This window comes from Coregonus clupeaformis, chromosome 3 (genome assembly GCF_020615455.1).
Source record: "Coregonus clupeaformis isolate EN_2021a chromosome 3, ASM2061545v1, whole genome shotgun sequence".
Classification (NCBI taxonomy): Eukaryota; Metazoa; Chordata; class Actinopteri; order Salmoniformes; family Salmonidae; genus Coregonus; species Coregonus clupeaformis.
Window position 1 is genome coordinate 1,250,695 of NC_059194.1, and position 27,925 is coordinate 1,278,619.

Consider the following 27,925-nt stretch of genomic DNA (forward strand, 5'->3'; position numbering starts at 1 on the left):
AAACCCACACCACCGCTCCCACTCAACGCTCTCTACTTTCAACATGGAGGTGATGTTGGTTATTTAAACCCACACCACCGCTCCCACTCAGCGCTCTCTACTTTCAACATGGAGGTGATGTTGGTTATTTAAACCCACACCACCGCTCCCACTCAACGCTCTCTACTTTCAACATGGAGGTGATGTTGGTTATTTAAACCCACACCACCGCTCCCACTCAGCGCTCTCTACTTTCAACATGGAGGTGATGTTGGTTATTTAAACCCACACCACCGCTCCCACTCAGCGCTCTCTACTTTCAACATGGAGGTGATGGTTATTTAAACCCACACCACCGCTCCCACTCAGCGCTCTCTACTTTCAACATGGAGGTGATGTTATTTAAACCCACACCACCGCTCCCACTCAGCGCTCTCTACTTTCAACATGGAGGTGATTGGTTATTTAAACCCACACCACCGCTCCCACTCAACGCTCTCTACTTTCAACATGGAGGTGATGTTGGTTATTTAAACCCACACCACCGCTCCCACTCAGCGTCTCTCTACTTTCAACATGGGAGGTGATGTTATTTAAACCCCACACCACCGCTCCCACTCCAACGCTCTCTACTTTCAACATTGGGGTGATGTTGGTTATTTAAACCCACACCACCGCTCCCACTCAGCGCTCTCTACTTTCAACATGGAGGTGATGTTATTTAAACCCACACCACTTCCCACTCAACGCTCTCTACTTTCAACATGGGGTGATGTTGGTTATTTAAACGCACACCACCGCTCCCACTCAGCGCTCTCTACTTTCAACATGGAGGTGATGTTGGTTATTTAAACCCACACCACCGCTTCCCACTCAACGCTCTCTACTTTCAACATGGAGGTGATGTTGGTTATTTAAACCCACACCACCGCTCCCACTCAGCGCTCTCTACTTTCAACATGGAGGTGATGTTGGTTATTTAAACCCACACCACCGCTCCCACTCAAGCGCTCTCTACTTTCAACATGGAGGTGATGGGTTATTTAAACCCACACCACCGCTCCCACTCAGCGCTCTCTACTTTCAACATGGAGGTGATGTTATTTAAACCCACACCACCGCTCCCACTCGAGCTCTCTACTTTCAACATGGAGGTGATGTTATTTAAACCCACACCACCGCTCCCACTCAGCGCTCTCTACTTTCAACATGGAGGTGATGTTATTTAAACCCACACCACCGCTCCCACTCAGCGCTCTCTACTTTCAACATGGAGGTGATGTTATTTAAACCCACACAACCGCTCCCACTCAGCGCTCTCTACTTTCAACATGGAGGTGATGTTGGTTATTTAAACCCACACCACCGCTCCCACTCAACGCTCTCTAGTTTCAACATGGAGGTGATGTTATTTAAACCCACACCACCGCTCCCACTCAGCGCTCTCTACTTTCAACATGGAGGTGATGTTATTTAAACCCACACCACCGCTCCCACTCAACGCTCTCTACTTTCAACATGGAGGTGATGTTGGTTATTTAAACGCACACCACCGCTCCCACTCAACGCCTCTACTTTCAACATGGAGGTGATGTTGGTTATTTAAACCCACACCACCGCTCCCACTCAACGCTCTCTACTTTCAACATGGAGGTGATGTTGGTTATTTAAACCCACACCACCGCTCCCACTCAGCGCTCTCTACTTTCAACATGGAGGTGATGTTGGTTATTTAAACCCACACCACCGCTCCCACTCAACGCTCTCTACTTTCAACATGGAGGTGATGTTGGTTATTTAAACCCACACCACCGCTCCCACTCAACGCTCTCTACTTTCAACATGGAGGTGATGTGTTATTTAAACCCACACCACCGCTCCCACTCAGCGCTCTCTACTTTCAACATGGAGGTGATGTTGGTATTTAAACCCACACCACCGCCCCCACTCAGCGCTCTCTACTTTCAACATGGAGGTGATGTTGGTTATTTAAACCCACACCACCGCTCCCACTCAACGCTCTCTACTTTCAACATGGAGGTGATGTTGGTTATTTAAACCCACACCACCGCTCCCACTCAGCGCTCTCTACTTTCAACATGGAGGTGATGGTTATTTAAACCCACACCACCGCTCCCACTCAGCGCTCTCTACTTTCAACATGGAGGTGATGTTATTTAAACCCACACCACCGCTCCCACTCAGGGCTCTCTACTTTCAACATGGAGGTGATGTTATTTAAACCCACACCACCGCTCCCACTCAACGCTCTCTACTTTCAACATGGAGGTGATGGTTATTTAAACCCACACCACCGCTCCCACTCAGCGCTCTCTACTTTCAACATGGAGGTGATGTGGTTATTTAAACCCACACCACCGCTCCCACTCAACGCTCTCTACTTTCAACATGGAGGTGATGTTATTTAAACCCACACCACCGCTCCCACTCAACGCTCTCTACTTTCAACATGGAGGTGATGTTATTTAAACCCACACCACCGCTCCCACTCAACGCTCTCTACTTTCAACATGGAGGTGATGTTGGTTATTTAAACCCACACCACCGCTCCCACTCAACGCTCTCTACTTTCAACATGGAGGTGATGTTGGTTATTTAAACCCACACCACCGCTCCCACTCAGCGCTCTCTACTTTCAACATGGAGGTGATGTTGGTTATTTAAACCCACACCACCGCTCCCACTCAAGCTCTCTACTTTCAACATGGAGGTGATGTTATTTAAACCCACACCACCGCTCCCACTCAGCGCTCTCTACTTTCAACATGGAGGTGATGTTATTTAAACCCACACCACCGCTCCCACTCAACGCTCTCTACTTTCAACATGGAGGTGATGTTATTTAAACCCACACCACCGCTCCCACTCAGCGCTCCTCTACTTTCAACATGGAGGTGATGGGTTATTTAAACCCACACCACCGCTCCCACTCAGCGCTCTCTACTTTCAACATGGAGGTGATGTTGGTTATTTAAACCCACACCACCGCTCCCACTCAGCGCTCTCTACTTTCAACATGGAGGTGATGTTGGTTATTTAAACCCACACCACCGCTCCCACTCAGCGCTCTCTACTTTCAACATGGAGGTGATGTTATTTAAACCCACACCACCGCTCCCACTCAGCGCTCTCTACTTTCAACATGGAGGTGATGTTGGTTATTTAAACCCACACCACCGCTCCCACTCAGCGCTCTCTACTTTCAACATGGAGGTGATGTTATTTAAACCCACACCACCGCTCCCACTCAGCGCTCTCTACTTTCAACATGGAGGTGATGTTGGACATTTAAACCCACACCACCGCTCCCACTCAGCGCTCTCTACTTTCAACATGGAGGTGATGTGGTTATTTAAACCCACACCACCGCTCCCACTCAGCGCTCTCTACTTTCAACATGGAGGTGAGTGGTTATTTAAACCCACACCACCGCTCCCACTCAGCGCTCTCTACTTTCAACATGGAGGTGATGTTATTTAAACCCACACCACCGCTCCCACTCAGCGCTCTCTACTTTCAACATGGAGGTGATGTTGGTTATTTAAACCCACACCACCGCTCCCACTCAGCGCTCTCTAGTTTCAACATGGAGGTGATGTTGGTTATTTAAACCCACACCACCTCGCTCCACTCAGCGCGCTCTACTTTCAACATGGAGGTGATGTTATTTAAACCCACACCACCGCTCCCACTCAGCGCTCTCTACTTTCAACATGGAGGTGATGGTTATTTAAACCCACACCACCGCTCCCACTCAGCGCTCTCTACTTTCAACATGGAGGTGATGTTGGTTATTTAAACCCACACCACCGCTCCCACTCAGCGCTCTCTACTTTCAACATGGAGGTGATGTTATTTAAACCCACACCACCGCTCCCACTCAGCGCTCTCTACTTTCAACATGGAGGTGATGTTGGTTATTTAAACCCACACCACCGCTCCCACTCAACGCTCTCTACTTTCAACATGGAGGTGATGTTGGTTATTTAAACCCACACCACCGCTCCCACTCAGCGCTCTCTACTTTCAACATGGAGGTGATGGGTTATTTAAACCCACACCACCGCTCCCACTCAGCGCTCTCTACTTTCAACATGGAGGTGATGTTTATTTAAACCCACACCACCGCTCCCACTCAGCGCTCTCTACTTTCAACATGGAGGTGATGTTGGTTATTTAAACCCACACCACCGCTCCCACTCAGCGCTCTCTGCTTTCAACATGGAGGTGATGTTATTTAAACCCACACCACCGCTCCCACTCAGCGCTCTCTACTTTCAACATGGAGGTGATGTTATTTAAACCCACACCACCGCTCCCACTCAGCGCTCTCTACTTTCAACATGGAGGTGATGTTGGTTATTTAAACCCACACCACCGCTCCCACTCAACGCTCTCTACTTTCAACATGGAGGTGATGTTGGTTATTTAAACACACACCACCGCTCCCACTCAGCGCTCTCTACTTTCAACATGGAGGTGATGTTATTTAAACCCACACCACCGCTCCCACTCAGCGCTCTCTACTTTCAACATGGAGGTGATGTTGGTTATTTAAACCCACACCACCGCTCCCACTCAGCGCTCTCTAGTTTCAACATGGAGGTGATGTTATTTAAACCCACACCACCGCTCCCACTCAGCGCTCTCTACTTTCAACATGGAGGTGATGTTATTTAAACCCACACCACCGCTCCCACTCAGCGCTCTCTACTTTCAACATGGAGGTGATGGGTTATTTAAACCCACACCACCGCTCCCACTCAGCGCTCTCTACTTTCAACATGGAGGTGATGTTGGTTATTTAAACCCACACCACCGCTCCCACTCAGCGCTCTCTACTTTCAACATGGAGGTGATGTTATTTAAACCCACACCACCGCTCCCACTCAGCGCTCTCTACTTTCAACATGGAGGTGATGTTGGTTATTTAAACCCACACCACCGCTCCCACTCAGCGCTCTCTACTTTCAACATGGAGGTGATGTTATTTAAACCCACACCACCGCTCCCACTCAGCGCTCTCTACTTTCAACATGGAGGTGATGGTTATTTAAACCCACACCACCGCTCCCACTCAGCGCTCTCTACTTTCAACATGGAGGTGATGTTATTTAAACCCACACCACCGCTCCCACTCAGCGCTCTCTACTTTCAACATGGAGGTGATGTTATTTAAACCCACACCACCGCTCCCACTCAGCGCTCTCTACTTTCAACATGGAGGTGATGTTATTTAAACCCACACCACCGCTCCCACTCAGCGCTCTCTACTTTCAACATGGAGGTGATGTTGGTTATTTAAACCCACACCACCGCTCCCACTCAGCGCTCTCTACTTTCAACATGGAGGTGATGGTTATTTAAACCCACACCACCGCTCCCACTCAGCGCTCTCTACTTTCAACATGGAGGTGATGTTGGTTATTTAAACCCACACCACCGCTCCCACTCAGCGCTCTCTACTTTCAACATGGAGGTGATGTTATTTAAACCCACATCACCGCTCCCACTCAGCGCTCTCTACTTTCAACATGGAGGTAATGTTATTTAAACCCACACCACCGCTCCCACTCAACGCTCTCTACTTTCAACATGGAGGTGATGTTGGTTATTTAAACCCACACCACCGCTCCCACTCAGCGCTCTCTACTTTCAACATGGAGGTGATGTTATTTAAACCCACACCACCGCTCCCACTCAACGCTCTCTACTTTCAACATGGAGGTGATGTTATTTAAACCCACACCACCGCTCCCACTCAACGCTCTCTACTTTCAACATGGAGGTGATGTTATTTAAACCCACACCACCGCTCCCACTCAACGCTCTCTACTTTCAACATGGAGGTGATGTTGGTTATTTAAACCCACACCACAGCTCCCACTCAGCGCTCTCTACTTTCAACATGGAGGTGATGTTGGTTATTTAAACCCACACCACCGCTCCCACTCAACGCTCTCTACTTTCAACATGGAGGTGATGTTATTTAAACCCACACCACCGCTCCCACTCAGCGCTCTCTACTTTCAACATGGAGGTGATGTTATTTAAACCCACACCACCGCTCCCACTCAACGCTCTCTACTTTCAACATGGAGGTGATGTTATTTAAACCCACACCACCGCTCCCCCTCAACGCTCTCTACTTTCAACATGGAGGTGATGGGTTATTTAAACCCACACCACCGCTCCCACTCAACGCTCTCTACTTTCAACATGGAGGTGATGTTGGTTATTTAAACCCACACCACCGCTCCCACTCAACGCTCTCTACTTTCAACATGGAGGTGATGTTATTTAAACCCACACCACCGCTCCCACTCAGCTCTCTACTTTCAACATGGAGGTGATGTTGGTTATTTAAACCCACACCACCGCTCCCACTCAACGCTCTCTACTTTCAACATGGAGGTGATGTTATTTAAACCCACACCACCGCTCCCACTCAGCGCTCTCTACTTTCAACATGGAGGTGATGTTGGTTATTTAAACCCACACCACCGCTCCCACTCAGCGCTCTCTACTTTCAACATGGAGGTGATGTTGGTTATTTAAACCCACACCACCGCTCCCACTCAGCGCTCTCTACTTTCAACATGGAGGTGATGTTATTTAAACCCACACCACCGCTCCCACTCAGCGCTCTCTACTTTCAACATGGAGGTGATGTTGGTTATTTAAACCCACACCACCGCTCCCACTCAGCGCTCTCTAGTTTCAACATGGAGGTGATGTTATTTAAACCCACACCACCGCTCCCACTCAACGCTCTCTACTTTCAACATGGAGGTGATGTTGGTTATTTAAACCCACACCACCGCTCCCACTCAACGCTCTCTACTTTCAACATGGAGGTGATGTTGGTTATTTAAACCCACACCACCGCTCCCACTCAACGCTCTCTACTTTCAACATGGAGGTGATGTTATTTAAACCCACACCACCGCTCCCACTCAGCGCTCTCTACTTTCAACATGGAGGTGATGTTGGTTATTTAAACCCACACCACCGCTCCCACTCAACGCTCTCTACTTTCAACATGGAGGTGATGTTATTTAAACCCACACCACCGCTCCCACTCAGCGTTCTCTACTTTCAACATGGAGGTGATGTTGGTTATTTAAACCCACACCACCGCTCCCACTCAGCGCTCTCTACTTTCAACATGGAGGTGATGTTGGTTATTTAAACCCACACCACCGCTCCCACTCAACGCTCTCTACTTTCAACATGGAGGTGATGTTGGTTATTTAAACACACACCACCGCTCCCACTCAGCGCTCTCTACTTTCAACATGGAGGTGATGTTGGTTATTTAAACCCACACCACCGCTCCCACTCAGCGCTCTCTACTTTCAACATGGAGGTGATGTTGGTTATTTAAACCCACACCACCGCTCCCACTCAGCGCTCTCTACTTTCAACATGGAGGTGATGTTATTTAAACCCACACCACCGCTCCCAGTCAGCGTCTCTACTTTCAACATGGAGGTGATGTTATTTAAACCCACACCACCGCTCCCATTCAGCGCTCTCTACTTTCAACATGGAGGTGATGTTGGTTATTTAAACCCACACCACCGCTCCCACTCAGCGCTCTCTACTTTCAACATGGAGGTGATGTTGGTTATTTAAACCCACACCACCGCTCCCACTCAGCGCTCTCTACTTTCAACATGGAGGTGATGTTATTTAAACCCACACCACCGCTCCCACTCAGCGCTCTCTACTTTCAACATGGAGGTGATGTTGGTTATTTAAACCCACACCACCGCTCCCACTCAGCGCTCTCTAGTTTCAACATGGAGGTGATGTTATTTAAACCCACACCACCGCTCCCACTCAGCGCTCTCTACTTTCAACATGGAGGTGATGTTATTTAAACCCACACCACCGCTCCCACTCAGCGCGCTCTACTTTCAACATGGAGGTGATGGTTATTTAAACCCACACCACCGCTCCCACTCAGCGCTCTACTTTCAACATGGAGGTGATGTTATTTAAACCCACACCACCGCTCCCACTCAGCGCTCTCTACTTTCAACATGGAGGTGATGTTTATTTAAACCCACACCACCGCTCCCACTCAACGCTCTCTACTTTCAACATGGAGGTGATGTTGGTTATTTAAACCCACACCACCACTCCCACTCAGCGCTCTCTACTTTCAACATGGAGGTGATGTTGGTTATTTAAACCCACACCACCGCTCCCACTCAGCGCTCTCTACTTTCAACATGGAGGTGATGGTTATTTAAACCCACACCACCGCTCCCACTCAGCGCTCTCTACTTTCAACATGGAGGTGATGGGTTATTTAAACCCACACCACCGCTCCCACTCAGCGCTCTCTACTTTCAACATGGAGGTGATGTTATTTAAACCCACACAACCGCTCCCACTCAACGCTCTCTACTTTCAACATGGAGGTGATGTTATTTAAACCCACACCACCGCTCCCACTCAGCGCTCTCTACTTTCAACATGGAGGTGATGTTGGTTATTTAAACCCACACCACCGCTCCCACTCAGCGCTCTCTACTTTCAACATGGAGGTGATGTTGGTTATTTAAACCCACACCACCGCTCCCACTCAACGCTCTCTACTTTCAACATGGAGGTGATGTTATTTAAACCCACACCACCGCTCCCACTCAACGCTCTCTACTTTCAACATGGAGATGATGTTATTTAAACCCACACCACCGCTCCCACTCAACGCTCTCTACTTTCAACATGGAGGTGATGTTGGTATTTAAACCCACACCACTGCTCCCACTCAGCGCTCTCTACTTTCAACATGGAGGTGATGTTGGTTATTTAAACCCACACCACTGCTCCCACTCAGCGCTCTCTACTTTCAACATGGAGGTGATGTTGGTTATTTAAACCCACACCACCGCTCCCACTCAGCGCTCTCTACTTTCAACATGGAGGTGATGGTTATTTAAACCCACACCACCGCTCCCACTCAACGCTCTCTACTTTCAACATGGAGGTGATGTTATTTAAACCCACACCACCGCTCCCACTCAACGCTCTCTACTTTCAACATGGAGGTAATGTTATTTAAACCCACACCACCGCTCCCACTCAGCGCTCTCTACTTTCAACATGGAGGTGATGTTGGTTATTTAAACCCACACCACCGCTCCCACTCAGCGCTCTCTACTTTCAACATGGAGGTGATGTTGTATTTAAACCCACACCACCGCTCCCACTCAACGCTCTCTACTTTCAACATGGAGGTGATGTTGGTTATTTAAACCCACACCACCGCTCCCACTCAGCGCTCTCTACTTTCAACATGGAGGTGATGTTATTTAAACCCACACCACCGCTCCCACTCAGCGCTCTCTACTTTCAACATGGAGGTGATGTTGGTTATTTAACCCACACCACCGCTCCCACTCAGCGCTCTCTAGTTTCAACATGGAGGTGATGTTATTTAAACCCACACCACCGCTCCCACTCAGCGCTCTCTACTTTCAACATGGAGGTGATGTTATTTAAACCCACACCACCGCTCCCACTCAGCGCGCTCTACTTTCAACATGGAGGTGATGTTATTTAAACCCACACCACCGCTCCCACTCAGCGCGCTCTACTTTCAACATGGAGGTGATGTTATTTAAACCCACACCACCGCTCCCACTCAGCGCTCTCTACTTTCAACATGGAGGTGATGTTATTTAAACCCACACCACCGCTCCCACTCAACGCTCTCTACTTTCAACATGGAGGTGATGTTGGTTATTTAAACCCACACCACCGCTCCCACTCAGCGCTCTCTACTTTCAACATGGAGGTGATGTTGGTTATTTAAACCCACACCACCGCTCCCACTCAGCGCTCTCTACTTTCAACATGGAGGTGATGGTTATTTAAACCCACACCACCGCTCCCACTCAGCGCTCTCTACTTTCAACATGGAGGTGATGTTGGTTATTTAAACCCACACCACCGCTCCCACTCAGCGCTCTCTACTTTCAACATGGAGGTGATTTGGTTATTTAAACCCACACCACTGCTCCCACTCAGCGCTCTCTACTTTCAACATGGAGGTGATGTTGGTTATTTAAACCCACACCACCGCTCCCACTCAGCGCTCTCTACTTTCAACATGGAGGTGATGTTATTTAAACCCACACCACCGCTCCCACTCAGCGCTCTCTACTTTCAACATGGAGGTGATGTTGGTTATTTAAACCCACACCACCGCTCCCACTCAGCGCTCTCTACTTTCAACATGGAGGTGATGTTGGTTATTTAAACCCACACCACCGCTCCCACTCAACGCTCTCTACTTTCAACATGGAGGTGATGTTATTTAAACCCACACCACCGCTCCCACTCAGCGCTCTCTACTTTCAACATGGAGGTGATGTTATTTAAACCCACACCACCGCTCCCACTCAGCGCTCTCTACTTTCAACATGGAGGTGATGTTGGTTATTTAAACCCACACCACAGCTCCCACTCAGCGCGCTCTACTTTCAACTTGGAGGTGATGTTGGTTATTTAAACCCACACCACCGCTCACACTCAACGCTCTCTACTTTCAACATGGAGGTGATGTTATTTAAACCCACACCACCGCTCCCACTCAGCGCTCTCTACTTTCAACATGGAGGTGATGTTATTTAAACCCACACCACCGCTCCCACTCAATGCTCTCTACTTTCAACATGGAGGTGATGTTATTTAAACCCACACCACCGCTCCCACTCAACGCTCTTTACTTTCAACATGGAGGTGATGTTGGTTATTTAAACCCACACCACCGCTCCCACTCAACGCTCTCTACTTTCAACATGGAGGTGATGTTGGTTATTTAAACCAACACCACCGCTCCCACTCAACGCTCTCTACTTTCAACATGGAGGTGATGGTTATTTAAACCCACACCACCGCTCCCACTCAGCGCTCTCTACTTTCAACATGGAGGTGATGTTGGTTATTTAAACCCACACCACCGCTCCCACTCAACGCTCTCTACTTTCAACATGGAGGTGATGGTTATTTAAACCCACACCACCGCTCCCACTCAGCGTTCTCTACTTTCAACATGGAGGTGATGTTGGTTATTTAAACCCACACCACCGCTCCCACTCAGCGCTCTCTACTTTCAACATGGAGGTGATGTTGGTTATTTAAACCCACACCACCGCTCCCACTCAACGCTCTCTACTTTCAACATGGAGGTGATGTTATTTAAACCCACACCACCGCTCCCACTCAACGCTCTCTACTTTCAACATGGAGGTGATGTTGGTTATTTAAACCCACACCACCGCTCCCACTCAACGCTCTCTACTTTCAACATGGAGGTGATGGTTATTTAAACCCACACCACCGCTCCCACTCAGCGTTCTCTACTTTCAACATGGAGGTGATGTTGGTTATTTAAACCCACACCACCGCTCCCACTCAACGCTCTCTACTTTCAACATGGAGGTGATGTGGTTATTTAAACCCACACCACCGCTCCCACTCAACGCTCTCTACTTTCAACATGGAGGTGATGTTATTTAAACCCACACCACCGCTCCCACTCAGCGTTCTCTACTTTCAACATGGAGGTGATGTTGGTTATTTAAACCCACACCACCGCTCCCACTCAACGTTCTCTACTTTCAACATGGAGGTGATGTTGGTTATTTAAACCCACACCACCGCTCCCACTCAACGCTCTCTACTTTCAACATGGAGGTGATGTTATTTAAACCCACACCACCGCTCCCACTCAGCGTTCTCTACTTTCAACATGGAGGTGATGTTGGTTATTTAAACCCACACCACCGCTCCCACTCAACGCTCTCTACTTTCAACATGGAGGTGATGTTATTTAAACCCACACCACCGCTCCCACTCAGCGCTCTCTACTTTCAACATGGAGGTGATGTTGGTTATTTAAACCCACACCACCGCTCCCACTCAACGCTCTCTACTTTCAACATGGAGGTGATGTTATTTAAACCCACACCACCGCTCCCACTCAGCGTTCTCTACTTTCAACATGGAGGTGATGTTGGTTATTTAAACCCACACCACCGCTCCCACTCAGCGCTCTCTACTTTCAACATGGAGGTGATGTTGGTTATTTAAACCCACACCACCGCTCCCACTCAACGCTCTCTAGTTTCAACATGGAGGTGATGTTATTTAAACCCACACCACCGCTCCCACTCAACGCTCTCTACTTTCAACATGGAGGTGATGTTGGTTATTTAAACCCACACCACCGCTCCCACTCAACGCTCTCTACTTTCAACATGGAGGTGATGTTGGTTATTTAAACCCACACCACCGCTCCCACTCAACGCTCTCTACTTTCAACATGGAGGTGATGTTATTTAAACCAACACCACCGCTCCCACTCAACGCTCTCTACTTTCAACATGGAGGTGATGTTGGTTATTTAAACCCACACCACCGCTCCCACTCAACGCTCTCTACTTTCAACATGGAGGTGATGGTTATTTAAACCCACACCACCGCTCCCACTCAGCATTCTCTACTTTCAACATGGAGGTGATGTTGGTTATTTAAACCCACACCACCGCTCCCACTCAACGCTCTCTACTTTCAACATGGAGGTGATGTTATTTAAACCCACACCACCGCTCCCACTCAGCGTTCTCTACTTTCAACATGGAGGTGATGTTGGTTATTTAAACCCACACCACCGCTCCCACTCAGCGCTCTCTACTTTCAACATGGAGGTGATGTTGGTTATTTAAACCCACACCACCGCTCCCACTCAACGCTCTCTACTTTCAACATGGAGGTGATGTTGGTTATTTAAACACACACCACCGCTCCCACTCAGCGCTCTCTACTTTCAACATGGAGGTGATGTTATTTAAACCCACACCACCGCTCCCAATCAGCGCTCTCTACTTTCAACATGGAGGTGATGTTGGTTATTTAAACCCACACCACCGCTCCCACTCAGCGCTCTCTAGTTTCAACATGGAGGTGATGTTATTTAAACCCACACCACCGCTCCCAGTCAGCGCGCTCTACTTTCAACATGGAGGTGATGTTATTTAAACCCACACCACCGCTCCCATTCAGCGCTCTCTACTTTCAACATGGAGGTGATGTTGGTTATTTAAACCCACACCACCGCTCCCACTCAGCGCTCTCTACTTTCAACATGGAGGTGATGTTGGTTATTTAAACCCACACCACCGCTCCCACTCAGCGCTCTCTACTTTCAACATGGAGGTGATGTTATTTAAACCCACACCACCGCTCCCACTCAGCGCTCTCTACTTTCAACATGGAGGTGATGTTGGTTATTTAAACCCACACCACCGCTCCCACTCAGCGCTCTCTAGTTTCAACATGGAGGTGATGTTGTTATTTAAACCCACACCACCGCTCCCACTCAGCGCTCTCTACTTTCAACATGGAGGTGATGTTATTTAAACCCACACCACCGCTCCCACTCAGCGCGCTCTACTTTCAACATGGAGGTGATGTTATTTAAACCCACACCACCGCTCCCACTCAGCGCGCTCTACTTTCAACATGGAGGTGATGTCATTTAAACCCACACCACCGCTCCCACTCAGCGCTCTCTACTTTCAACATGGAGGTGATGTTATTTAAACCCACACCACCGCTCCCACTCAACGCTCTCTACTTTCAACATGGAGGTGATGTTGGTTATTTAAACCCACACCACCGCTCCCACTCAGCGCTCTCTACTTTCAACATGGAGGTGATGTTGGTTATTTAAACCCACACCACCGCTCCCACTCAGCGCTCTCTACTTTCAACATGGAGGTGATGTTATTTAAACCCACACCACCGCTCCCACTCAGCGCTCTCTACTTTCAACATGGAGGTGATGTTATTTAAACCCACACCACCGCTCCCACTCAGCGCGCTCTACTTTCAACATGGAGGTGATGTTATTTAAACCCACACCACCGCTCCCACTCAGCGCTCTCTACTTTCAACATGGAGGTGATGTTATTTAAACCCACACCACCGCTCCCACTCAACGCTCTCTACTTTCAACATGGAGGTGATGTTGGTTATTTAAACCCACACCACCGCTCCCACTCAGCGCTCTCTACTTTCAACATGGAGGTGATGTTGGTTATTTAAACCCACACCACCGCTCCCACTCAGCGCTCTCTACTTTCAACATGGAGGTGATGTTATTTAAACCCACACCACCGCTCCCACTCAGCGCTCTCTACTTTCAACATGGAGGTGATGTTGGTTATTTAAACCCACACCACCGCTCCCACTCAGCGCTCTCTACTTTCAACATGGAGGTGATGTTATTTAAACCCACACCACCGCTCCCACTCAGCGCTCTCTACTTTCAACATGGAGGTGATGGGTTATTTAAACCCACACCACCGCTCCCACTCAGCGCTCTCTACTTTCAACATGGAGGTGATGTTATTTAAACCCACACCACCGCACCCACTCAGCGCTCTCTACTTTCAACATGGAGGTGATGTTGGTTATTTAAACCCACACCACTGCTCCCACTCAGCGCTCTCTACTTTCAACATGGAGGTGATGTTGGTTATTTAAACCCACACCACTGCTCCCACTCAACGCTCTCTGTACTTTCAACATGGAGGTGATGTTGGTTATTTAAACCCACACCACCGCTCCCACTCAGCGCTCTCTACTTTCAACATGGAGGTGATGTTATTGAAACCCACACCACCGCTCCCACTCAACGCTCTCTACTTTCAACATGGAGGTGATGTTATTTAAACCCACACCACCGCTCCCACTCAACGCTCTCTACTTTCAACATGGAGGTGATGTTATTTAAACCCACACCACCGCTCCCACTCAGCGCTCTCTACTTTCAACATGGAGGTGATGTTGGTTATTTAAACCCACACCACCGCTCCCACTCAGCGCTCTCTACTTTCAACATGGAGGTGATGGTTATTTAAACCCACACCACCGCTCCCACTCAACGCTCTCTACTTTCAACATGGAGGTGATGTTGGTTATTTAAACCCACACCACCGCTCCCACTCAGCGCTCTCTACTTTCAACATGGAGGTGATGTTATTTAAACCCACACCACCGCTCCCACTCAGCGCTCTCTACTTTCAACATGGAGGTGATGTTGGTTATTTAAACCCACACCACCGCTCCCACTCAGCGCTCTCTAGTTTCAACATGGAGGTGATGTTATTTAAACCCACACCACCGCTCCCACTCAGCGCTCTCTACTTTCAACATGGAGGTGATGTTATTTAAACCCACACCACCGCTCCCACTCAGCGCGCTCTACTTTCAACATGGAGGTGATGTTATTTAAACCCACACCACCGCTCCCACTCAGCGCGCTCTACTTTCAACATGGAGGTGATGTTATTTAAACCCACACCTCCGCTCCCACTCAGCGCTCTCTACTTTCAACATGGAGGTGATGTTATTTAAACCCACACCACCGCTCCCACTCAACGCTCTCTACTTTCAACATGGAGGTGATGTTGGTTATTTAAACCCACACCACCGCTCCCACTCAACGCTCTCTACTTTCAACATGGAGGTGATGTTGGTTATTTAAACCCACACCACCGCTCCCACTCAGCGCTCTCTACTTTCAACATGGAGGTGATGTTATTTAAACCCACACCACCGCTCCCACTCAGCGCTCTCTACTTTCAACATGGAGGTGATGTTGGTTATTTAAACCCACACCACCGCTCCCACTCAGCGCTCTCTACTTTCAACATGGAGGTGATGTTATTTAAACCCACACCACTGCTCCCACTCAGCGCTCTCTACTTTCAACATGGAGGTGATGTTGGTTATTTAAACCCACACCACCGCTCCCACTCAGCGCTCTCTACTTTCAACATGGAGGTGATGTTATTTAAACCCACACCACCGCTCCCACTCAGCGCTCTCTACTTTCAACATGGAGGTGATGTTGGTTATTTAAACCCACACCACCGCTCCCACTCAGCGCTCTCTACTTTCAACATGGAGGTGATGTTGGTTATTTAAACCCACACCACCGCTCCCACTCAACGCTCTCTACTTTCAACATGGAGGTGATGTTATTTAAACCCACACCACCGCTCCCACTCAACGCTCTCTACTTTCAACATGGAGGTGATGTTATTTAAACCCACACCACCGCTCCCACTCAGCGCTCTCTACTTTCAACATGGAGGTGATGTTGGTTATTTAAACCCACACCACAGCTCCCACTCAGCGCGCTCTACTTTCAACTTGGAGGTGATGTTGGTTATTTAAACCCACACCACCGCTCCCACTCAACGCTCTCTACTTTCAACATGGAGGTGATGTTATTTAAACCCACACCACCGCTCCCACTCAGCGCTCTCTACTTTCAACATGGAGGTGATGTTATTTAAACCCACACCACCGCTCCCACTCAACGCTCTCTACTTTCAACATGGAGGTGATGTTATTTAAACCCACACCACCGCTCCCACTCAACGCTCTTTACTTTCAACATGGAGGTGATGTTGGTTATTTAAACCCACACCACCGCTCCCACTCAACGCTCTCTACTTTCAACATGGAGGTGATGTTGGTTATTTAAACCCACACCACCGCTCCCACTCAGCGCTCTCTACTTTCAACATGGAGGTGATGTTATTTAAACCCACACCACCGCTCCCACTCAGCGCTCTCTACTTTCAACATGGAGGTGATGTTGGTTATTTAAACCCACACCACCGCTCCCACTCAACGCTCTCTACTTTCAACATGGAGGTGATGGTTATTTAAACCCACACCACCGCTCCCACTCAGCGTTCTCTACTTTCAACATGGAGGTGATGTTGGTTATTTAAACCCACACCACCGCTCCCACTCAGCGCTCTCTACTTTCAACATGGAGGTGATGTTGGTTATTTAAACCCACACCACCGCTCCCACTCAACGCTCTCTACTTTCAACATGGAGGTGATGTTATTTAAACCCACACCACCGCTCCCACTCAACGCTCTCTACTTTCAACATGGAGGTGATGTTGGTTATTTAAACCCACACCACCGCTCCCACTCAACGCTCTCTACTTTCAACATGGAGGTGATGTTATTTAAACCCACACCACCGCTCCCACTCAGCGCTCTCTACTTTCAACATGGAGGTGATGTTGGTTATTTAAACCCACACCACCGCTCCCACTCAACGCTCTCTACTTTCAACATGGAGGTGATGTTGGTTATTTAAACCCACACCACCGCTCCCACTCAACGCTCTCTACTTTCAACATGGAGGTGATGTTATTTAAACCCACACCACCGCTCCCACTCAGCGTTCTCTACTTTCAACATGGAGGTGATGTGTTATTTAAACCCACACCACCGCTCCCACTCAACGTTCTCTACTTTCAACATGGAGGTGATGTTGGTTATTTAAACCCACACCACCGCTCCCACTCAACGCTCTCTACTTTCAACATGGAGGTGATGTTATTTAAACCCACACCACCGCTCCCACTCAGCGTTCTCTACTTTCAACATGGAGGTGATGTTGGTTATTTAAACCCACACCACCGCTCCCACTCAACGCTCTCTACTTTCAACATGGAGGTGATGTTATTTAAACCCACACCACCGCTCCCACTCAGCGTTCTCTACTTTCAACATGGAGGTGATGTTGGTTATTTAAACCCACACCACCGCTCCCACTCAACGCTCTCTACTTTCAACATGGAGGTGATGTTATTTAAACCCACACCACCGCTCCCACTCAGCGCTCTCTACTTTCAACATGGAGGTGATGTTGGTTATTTAAACCCACACCACCGCTCCCACTCAGCGCTCTCTACTTTCAACATGGAGGTGATGTTGGTTATTTAAACCCACACCACCGCTCCCACTCAACGCTCTCTACTTTCAACATGGAGGTGATGTTGGTTATTTAAACCCACACCACCGCTCCCACTCAACGCTCTCTACTTTCAACATGGAGGTGATGTTGGTTATTTAAACCCACACCACCGCTCCCACTCAGCGCTCTCTACTTTCAACATGGAGGTGATGTTATTTAAACCCACACCACCGCTCCCACTCAACGCTCTCTACTTTCAACATGGAGGTGATGTTGGTTATTTAAACCCACACCACCGCTCCCACTCAACGCTCTCTACTTTCAACATGGAGGTGATGTTATTTAAACCCACACCACCGCTCCCACTCAGCGCTCTCTACTTTCAACATGGAGGTGATGTTGGTTATTTAAACCCACACCACCGCTCCCACTCAACGCTCTCTACTTTCAACATGGAGGTGATGTTATTTAAACCCACACCACCGCTCCCACTCAGCGCTCTCTACTTTCAACATGGAGGTGATGTTGGTTATTTAAACCCACACCACCGCTCCCACTCAGCGCTCTCTACTTTCAACATGGAGGTGATGTTGGTTATTTAAACCCACACCACCGCTCCCACTCAACGCTCTCTACTTTCAACATGGAGGTGATGTTGGTTATTTAAACACACACCACCGCTCCCACTCAGCGCTCTCTACTTTCAACATGGAGGTGATGTTATTTAAACCCACACCACCGCTCCCAATCAGCGCTCTCTACTTTCAACATGGAGGTGATGTTGGTTATTTAAACCCACACCACCGCTCCCACTCAGCGCTCTCTAGTTTCAACATGGAGGTGATGTTATTTAAACCCACACCACCGCTCCCACTCACCGCGCTCTACTTTCAACATGGAGGTGATGTTATTTAAACCCACACCACCGCTCCCATTCAGCGCTCTCTACTTTCAACATGGAGGTGATGTTGGTTATTTAAACCCACACCACCGCTCCCACTCAGCTCTCTCTACTTTCAACATGGAGGTGATGTTGGTTATTTAAACCCACACCACCGCTCCCACTCAGCGCTCTCTACTTTCAACATGGAGGTGATGTTATTTAAACCCACACCACCGCTCCCACTCAGCGCTCTCTACTTTCAACATGGAGGTGATGTTGGTTATTTAAACCCACACCACCGCTCCCACTCAGCGCTCTCTAGTTTCAACATGGAGGTGATGTTATTTAAACCCACACCACCGCTCCCACTCAGCGCTCTCTACTTTCAACATGGAGGTGATGTTATTTAAACCCACACCACCGCTCCCACTCAGCGCGCTCTACTTTCAACATGGAGGTGATGTTATTTAAACCCACACCACCGCTCCCACTCAGCGCGCTCTACTTTCAACATGGAGGTGATGTTTATTTAAACCCACACCACCGCTCCCACTCAGCGCTCTCTACTTTCAACATGGAGGTGATGGTTATTTAAACCCACACCACCGCTCCCACTCAACGCTCTCTACTTTCAACATGGAGGTGATGTTGGTTATTTAAACCCACACCACCGCTCCCACTCAGCGCTCTCTACTTTCAACATGGAGGTGATGTTGGTTATTTAAACCCACACCACCGCTCCCACTCAGCGCTCTCTACTTTCAACATGGAGGTGATGTTATTTAAACCCACACCACCGCTCCCACTCAGCGCTCTCTACTTTCAACATGGAGGTGATGTTGGTTATTTAAACCCACACCACCGCTCCCACTCAGCGCTCTCTACTTTCAACATGGAGGTGATGTTATTTAAACCCACACCACCGCTCCCACTCAGCGCTCTCTACTTTCAACATGGAGGTGATGTTGGTTATTTAAACCCACACCACCGCTCCCACTCAGCGCTCTCTACTTTCAACATGGAGGTGATGTTGGTTATTTAAACCCACACCACCGCTCCCACTCAACGCTCTCTACTTTCAACATGGAGGTGATGTTATTTAAACCCACACCACCGCTCCCACTCAACGCTCTCTACTTTCAACATGGAGGTGATGTGGTTATTTAAACCCACACCACCGCTCCCACTCAGCGCTCTCTACTTTCAACATGGAGGTGATGTTGGTTATTTAAACCCACAACACTGCTCCCACTCAACGCTCTCTACTTTCAACATGGAGGTGATGTTGGTTATTTAAACCCACACCACCGCTCCCACTCAGCGCTCTCTACTTTCAACATGGAGGTGATGTTATTGAAACCCACACCACCGCTCCCACTCAGCGCTCTCTAGTTTCAACATGGAGGTGATGTTATTTAAACCCACACCACCGCTCCCACTCAACGCTCTCTACTTTCAACATGGAGGTGATGTTATTTAAACCCACACCACCGCTCCCACTCAACGCTCTCTACTTTCAACATGGAGGTGATGGTTATTTAAACCCACACCACCGCTCCCACTCAGCGCTCTCTACTTTCAACATGGAGGTGATGTTGGTTATTTAAACCCACACCACCGCTCCCACTCAGCGCTCTCTACTTTCAACATGGAGGTGATGTTATTTAAACCCACACCACCGCTCCCACTCAGCGCTCTCTACTTTCAACATGGAGGTGATGTTATTTAAACCCACACCACCGCTCCCACTCAGCGCTCTCTACTTTCAACATGGAGGTGATGTTGGTTATTTAAACCCACACCACCGCTCCCACTCAGCGCTCTCTAGTTTCAACATGGAGGTGATGTTATTTAAACCCACACCACCGCTCCCACTCAGCGCTCTCTACTTTCAACATGGAGGTGATGGTTATTTAAACCCACACCACCGCTCCCACTCAGCGCTCTACTTTCAACATGGAGGTGATGTTATTTAAACCCAAACCACCGCTCCCACTCAGCGCCTCTACTTTCAACATGGAGGTGATGTTATTTAAACCCACACCACTGCTCCCACTCAGCGCTCTCTACTTTCAACATGGAGGTGATGTTATTTAAACCCACACCACCGCTCCCACTCAACGCTCTCTACTTTCAACATGGAGGTGATGTTGGTTATTTAAACCCACACCACCGCTCCCACTCAGCGCTCTCTACTTTCAACATGGAGGTGATGTTGGTTATTTAAACCCACACCACCGCTCCCACTCAGCGCTCTCTACTTTCAACATGGAGGTGATGTTATTTAAACCCACACCACCGCTCCCACTCAGCGCTCTCTACTTTCAACATGGAGGTGATGTTGGTTATTTAAACCCACACCACCGCTCCCACTCAGCGCTCTCTACTTTCAACATGGAGGTGATGTTATTTAAACCCACACCACTGCTCCCACTCAACGCTCTCTACTTTCAACATGGAGGTGATGTTATTTAAACCCACACCACCGCACCCACTCAGCGCTCTCTACTTTCAACATGGAGGTGATGTTGGTTATTTAAACCCACACCACCGCTCCCACTCAGCGCTCTCTACTTTCAACATGGAGGTGATGTTGGTTATTTAAACCCACACCACCGCTCCCACTCAACGCTCTCTACTTTCAACATGGAGGTGATGGTTATTTAAACCCACACCACCGCTCCCACTAACGCTCTCTACTTTCAACATGGAGGTGATGTTATTTAAACCCACACCACCGCTCCCACTCAGCGCTCTCTACTTTCAACATGGAGGTGATGTTGGTTATTTAAACCCACACCACAGCTCCCACTCAGCGCGCTCTACTTTCAACATGGAGGTGATGTTGGTTATTTAAACCCACACCACCGCTCCCACTCAACGCTCTCTACTTTCAACATGGAGGTGATGTTATTTAAACCCACACCACCGCTCCCACTCAGCGCTCTCTACTTTCAACATAAAGGTGATGTTATTTAAACCCACACCACCGCTCCCACTCAACGCTCTCTACTTTCAACATGGAGGTGATGTTATTTAAACCCACACCACCGCTCCCACTCAACGCTCTTTACTTTCAACATGGAGGTGATGTTGGTTATTTAAACCCACACCACCGCTCCCACTCAACGCTCTCTACTTTCAACATGGAGGTGATGTTGGTTATTTAAACCCACACCACCGCTCCCACTCAGCGCTCTCTACTTTCAACATGGAGGTGATGTTATTTAAACCCACACCACCGCTCCCACTCAGCGCTCTCTACTTTCAACATGGAGGTGATGTTATTTAAACCCACACCACCGCTCCCACTCAGCGCTCTCTACTTTCAACATGGAGGTGATGTTATTTAAACCCACACCACTGCTCCCACTCAACGCTCTCTACTTTCAACATGGAGGTGATGTTATTTAAACCCACACCACCGCACCCACTCAGCGCTCTCTACTTTCAACATGGAGGTGATGTTGGTTATTTAAACCCACACCACCGCTCCCACTCAGCGCTCTCTACTTTCAACATGGAGGTGATGTTGGTTATTTAAACCCACACCACCGCTCCCACTCAACGCTCTCTACTTTCAACATGGAGGTGATGTTGTTATTTAAACCCACACCACCGCTCCCACTCAACGCTCTCTACTTTCAACATGGAGGTGATGTTATTTAAACCCACACCACCGCTCCCACTCAGCGCTCTCTACTTTCAACATGGAGGTGATGTTGGTTATTTAAACCCACACCACAGCTCCCACTCAGCGCTCTACTTTCAACTTGGAGGTGATGTTGGTTATTTAAACCCACACCACCGCTCCCACTCAGCGCTCTCTACTTTCAACATGGAGGTGATGTTATTTAAACCCACACCACCGCTCCCACTCAGCGCTCTCTACTTTCAACATGGAGGTGATGTTATTTAAACCCACACCACCGCTCCCACTCAACGCTCTTTACTTTCAACATGGAGGTGATGTTGGTTATTTAAACCCACACCACCGCTCCCACTCAACGCTCTCTACTTTCAACATGGAGGTGATGTTGGTTATTTAAACCCACACCACCGCTCCCACTCAACGCTCTCTACTTTCAACATGGAGGTGATGGTTATTTAAACCCACACCACCGCTCCCACTCAGCGTTCTCTACTTTCAACATGGAGGTGATGTTGGTTATTTAAACCCACACCACCGCTCCCACTCAACGCTCTCTACTTTCAACATGGAGGTGATGTTTATTTAAACCCACACCACCGCTCCCAACTCAGCGTTCTCTACTTTCAACATGGAGGTGATGTTGGATATTTAAACCCACACCACCGCTCCCACTCAGCGCTCTCAACTTTCAACATGGAGGTGATGTTGGTTATTTAAACCCACACCACCGCTCCCACTCAGCGCTCTCTAGTTTCAACATGGAGGTGATGTTATTTAAACCCACACCACCGCTCACACTCAACGCTCTCTACTTTCAACATGGAGGTGATGTTGGTTATTTAAACCCACACCACCGCTCCCACTCAACGCTCTCTACTTTCAACATGGAGGTGATGTTGGTTATTTAAACCCACACCACCGCTCCCACTCAACGCTCTCTACTTTCAACATGGAGGTGATGTTGGTTATTTAAACCCACACCACCGCTCCCACTCAGCGCTCTCTACTTTCAACATGGAGGTGATGTTATTTAAACCCACACCACCGCTCCCACTCAGCGCTCTCTACTTTCAACATGGAGGTGATGTTGGTTATTTAAACCCACACCACCGCTCCCACTCAGCGCTCTCTAGTTTCAACATGGAGGTGATGTTATTTAAACCCACACCACCGCTCCCACTCAGCGCTCTCTACTTTCAACATGGAGGTGATGTTATTTAAACCCACACCACCGCTCCCACTCAGCGCGCTCTACTTTCAACATGGAGGTGATGTTATTTAAACCCACACCACCGCTCCCACTCAGCGCGCTCTACTTTCAACATGGAGGTGATGTTATTTAAACCCACACCACCGCTCCCACTCAGCGCTCTCTACTTTCAACATGGAGGTGATGTTATTTAAACCCACACCACCGCTCCCACTCAACGCTCTCTACTTTCAACATGGAGGTGATGTTGGTTATTTAAACCCACACCACCGCTCCCACTCAGCGCTCTCTACTTTCAACATGGAGGTGATGTTGGTTATTTAAACCCACACCACCGCTCCCACTCAGCGCTCTCTACTTTCAACATGGAGGTGATGTTATTTAAACCCACACCACCGCTCCCACTCAGCGCTCTCTACTTTCAACATGGAGGTGATGTTGGTTATTTAAACCCACACCACCGCTCCCACTCAGCGCTCTCTACTTTCAACATGGAGGTGATGTTATTTAAACCCACACCACCGCTCCCACTCAACGCTCTCTACTTTCAACATGGAGGTGATGTTATTTAAACCCACACCACCGCTCCCACTCAGCGCTCTCTACTTTCAACATGGAGGTGATGTTGGTTATTTAAACCCACACCACCGCTCCCACTCAGCGCTCTCTACTTTCAACATGGAGGTGATGTTGGTTATTTAAACCCACACCACCGCTCCCACTCAACGCTCTCTACTTTCAACATGGAGGTGATGGGTTATTTAAACCCACACCACCGCTCCCACTCAGCGTTCTCTACTTTCAACATGGAGGTGATGTTGGTTATTTAAACCCACACCACCGCTCCCACTCAGCGCTCTCTACTTTCAACATGGAGGTGATGTTGGTTATTTAAACCCACACCACCGCTCCCACTCAGCGCTCTCTAGCTTTCAACATGGAGGTGATGTTATTTAAACCCACACCACCGCTCCCACTCAACGCTCTTTACTTTCAACATGGAGGTGATGTTGGTTATTTAAACCCACACCACCGCTCCCACTCAACGCTCTCTACTTTCAACATGGAGGTGATGTTGGTTATTTAAACCCACACCACCGCTCCCACTCAGCGCTCTCTACTTTCAACATGGATGTGATGTTGGTTATTTAAACCCACACCACCGCTCCCACTCAGCGCTCTCTACTTTCAACATGGAGGTGATGTTATTTAAACCCACACCACCGCTCCCACTCAGCGCTCTCTACTTTCAACATGGAGGTGATGTTGGTTATTTAAACCCACACCACCGCTCCCACTCAGCGCTCTCTAGTTTCAACATGGAGGTGATGTTATTTAAACCCACACCACCGCTCCCACTCAGCGCTCTCTACTTTCAACATGGAGGTGATGTTATTTAAACCCACACCACCGCTCCCACTCAGCGCTCTCTACTTTCAACATGGAGGTGATGTTATTTAAACCCACACCACCGCTCCCACTCAGCGCGCTCTACTTTCAACATGGAGGTGATGTCATTTAAACCCACACCACCGCTCCCACTCAGCGCTCTCTACTTTCAACATGGAGGTGATGTTGTATTTAAACCCACACCACCGCTCCCACTCAGCGCTCTCTACTTTCAACATGGAGGTGATGTTGGTTATTTAAACCCACACCACCACTCCCACTCAGCGCTCTCTACTTTCAACATGGAGGTGATGTTGGTTATTTAAACCCACACCACCGCTCCCACTCAGCGCTCTCTACTTTCAACATGGAGGTGATGTTATTTAAACCCACACCACCGCTCCCACTCAGCGCTCTCTACTTTCAACATGGAGGTGATGTTGGTTATTTAAACCCACACCACCGCTCCCACTCAGCGCTCTCTACTTTCAACATGGAGGTGATGTTATTTAAACCCACACCACCGCTCCCACTCAACGCTCTCTACTTTCAACATGGAGGTGATGTTATTTAAACCCACACCACCGCTCCCACTCAGCGCTCTCTACTTTCAACATGGAGGTGATGTTGGTTATTTAAACCCACACCACCGCTCCCACTCAGCGCTCTCTACTTTCAACATGGAGGTGATGTTGGTTATTTAAACCCACACCACCGCTCCCACTCAGCGTTCTCTACTTTCAACATGGAGGTGATATTGGTTATTTAAACCCACACCACCGCTCCCACTCAACGCTCTCTACTTTCAACATGGAGGTGATGTTATTTAAACCCACACCACCGCTCCCACTCAACGCTCTCTACTTTCAACATGGAGGTGATGTTATTTAAACCCACACCACCGCTCCCACTCAGCGCTCTCTACTTTCAACATGGAGGTGATGTTGGTTATTTAAACCCACACCACAGCTCCCACTCAGCGCGCTCTACTTTCAACTTGGAGGTGATGTTGGTTATTTAAACCCACACCACCGCTCCCACTCAACGCTCTCTACTTTCAACATGGAGGTGATGTTATTTAAACCCACACCACCGCTCCCACTCAGCGCTCTCTACTTTCAACATGGAGGTGATGTTATTTAAACCCACACCACCGCTCCCACTCAACGCTCTCTACTTTCAACATGGAGGTGATGTTATTTAAACCCACACCACCGCTCCCACTCAACGCTCTTTACTTTCAACATGGAGGTGATGTTGGTTATTTAAACCCACACCACCGCTCCCACTCAACGCTCTCTACTTTCAACATGGAGGTGATGTTGATTATTTAAACCCACACCACCGCTCCCACTCAACGCTCTCTACTTTCAACATGGAGGTGATGTTATTTAAACCCACACCACCGCTCCCACTCAGCGTTCTCTACTTTCAACATGGAGGTGATGTTGGTTATTTAAACCCACACCACCGCTCCCACTCAACGCTCTCTACTTTCAACATGGAGGTGATGTTATTTAAACCCACACCACCGCTCCCACTCAGCGTTCTCTACTTTCAACATGGAGGTGATGTTGGATTTTTAAACCCACACCACCGCTCCCACTCAGCGCTCTCAACTTTCAACATGGAGGTGATGTTGGTTATTTAAACCCACACCACCGCTCCCACTCAGCGCTCTCTAGTTTCAACATGGAGGTGATGTTATTTAAACCCACACCACCGCTCCCACTCAACGCTCTTTACTTTCAACATGGAGGTGATGTTGGTTATTTAAACCCACACCACCGCTCCCACTCAACGCTCTCTACTTTCAACATGGAGGTGATGTTGGTTATTTAAACCCACACCACCGCTCCCACTCAACGCTCTCTACTTTCAACATGGAGGTGATGTTGGTTATTTAAACCCACACCACCGCTCCCACTCAGCACTCTCTACTTTCAACATGGAGGTGATGGTTATTTAAACCCACACCACCGCTCCCACTCAGCGCTCTCTACTTTCAACATGGAGGTGATGTTGGTTATTTAAACCCACACCACCGCTCCCACTCAGCGCTCTCTAGTTTCAACATGGAGGTGATGTTATTTAAACCCACACCACCGCTCCCACTCAGCGCTCTCTACTTTCAACATGGAGGTGATGTTGTTTAACACACCCTCATAGCGCCCACTTTCAACATGGGTTACAACCCACCGCTCCCACTCAGCGCTCTACTTTCAACATGGAGGTGATGTTATTTAAACCCACACCACCGCTCCCACTCAGCGCTCTCTACTTTCAACATGGAGGTGATGTTATTTAAACCCACACCACCGCTCCCACTCAACGCTCTCTACTTTCAACATGGAGGTGATGTTGGTTATTTAAACCCACACCACCACTCCCACTCAGCGCTCTCTACTTTCAACATGGAGGTGATGTTGGTTATTTAAACCCACACCACCGCTCCCACTCAGCGCTCTCTACTTTCAACATGGAGGTGATGTTATTTAAACCCACACCACCGCTCCCACTCAGCGCTCTCTACTTTCAACATGGAGGTGATGTTGGTTATTTAAACCCACACCACCGCTCCCACTCAGCGCTCTCTACTTTCAACATGGAGGTGATGTTATTTAAACCCACACCACCGCTCCCACTCAACGCTCTCTACTTTCAACATGGAGGTGATGTTATTTAAACCCACACCACCGCTCCCACTCAGCGCTCTCTACTTTCAACATGGAGGTGATGTTGGTTATTTAAACCCACACCACCGCTCCCACTCAGCGCTCTCTACTTTCAACATGGAGGTGATGTTGGTTATTTAAACCCACACCACCGCTCCCACTCAACGCTCTCTACTTTCAACATGGAGGTGATGTTATTTAAACCCACACCACCGCTCCCACTCAGCGTTCTCTACTTTCAACATGGAGGTGATGTTGGATTTTTAAACCCACACCACCGCTCCCACTCAGCGCTCTCA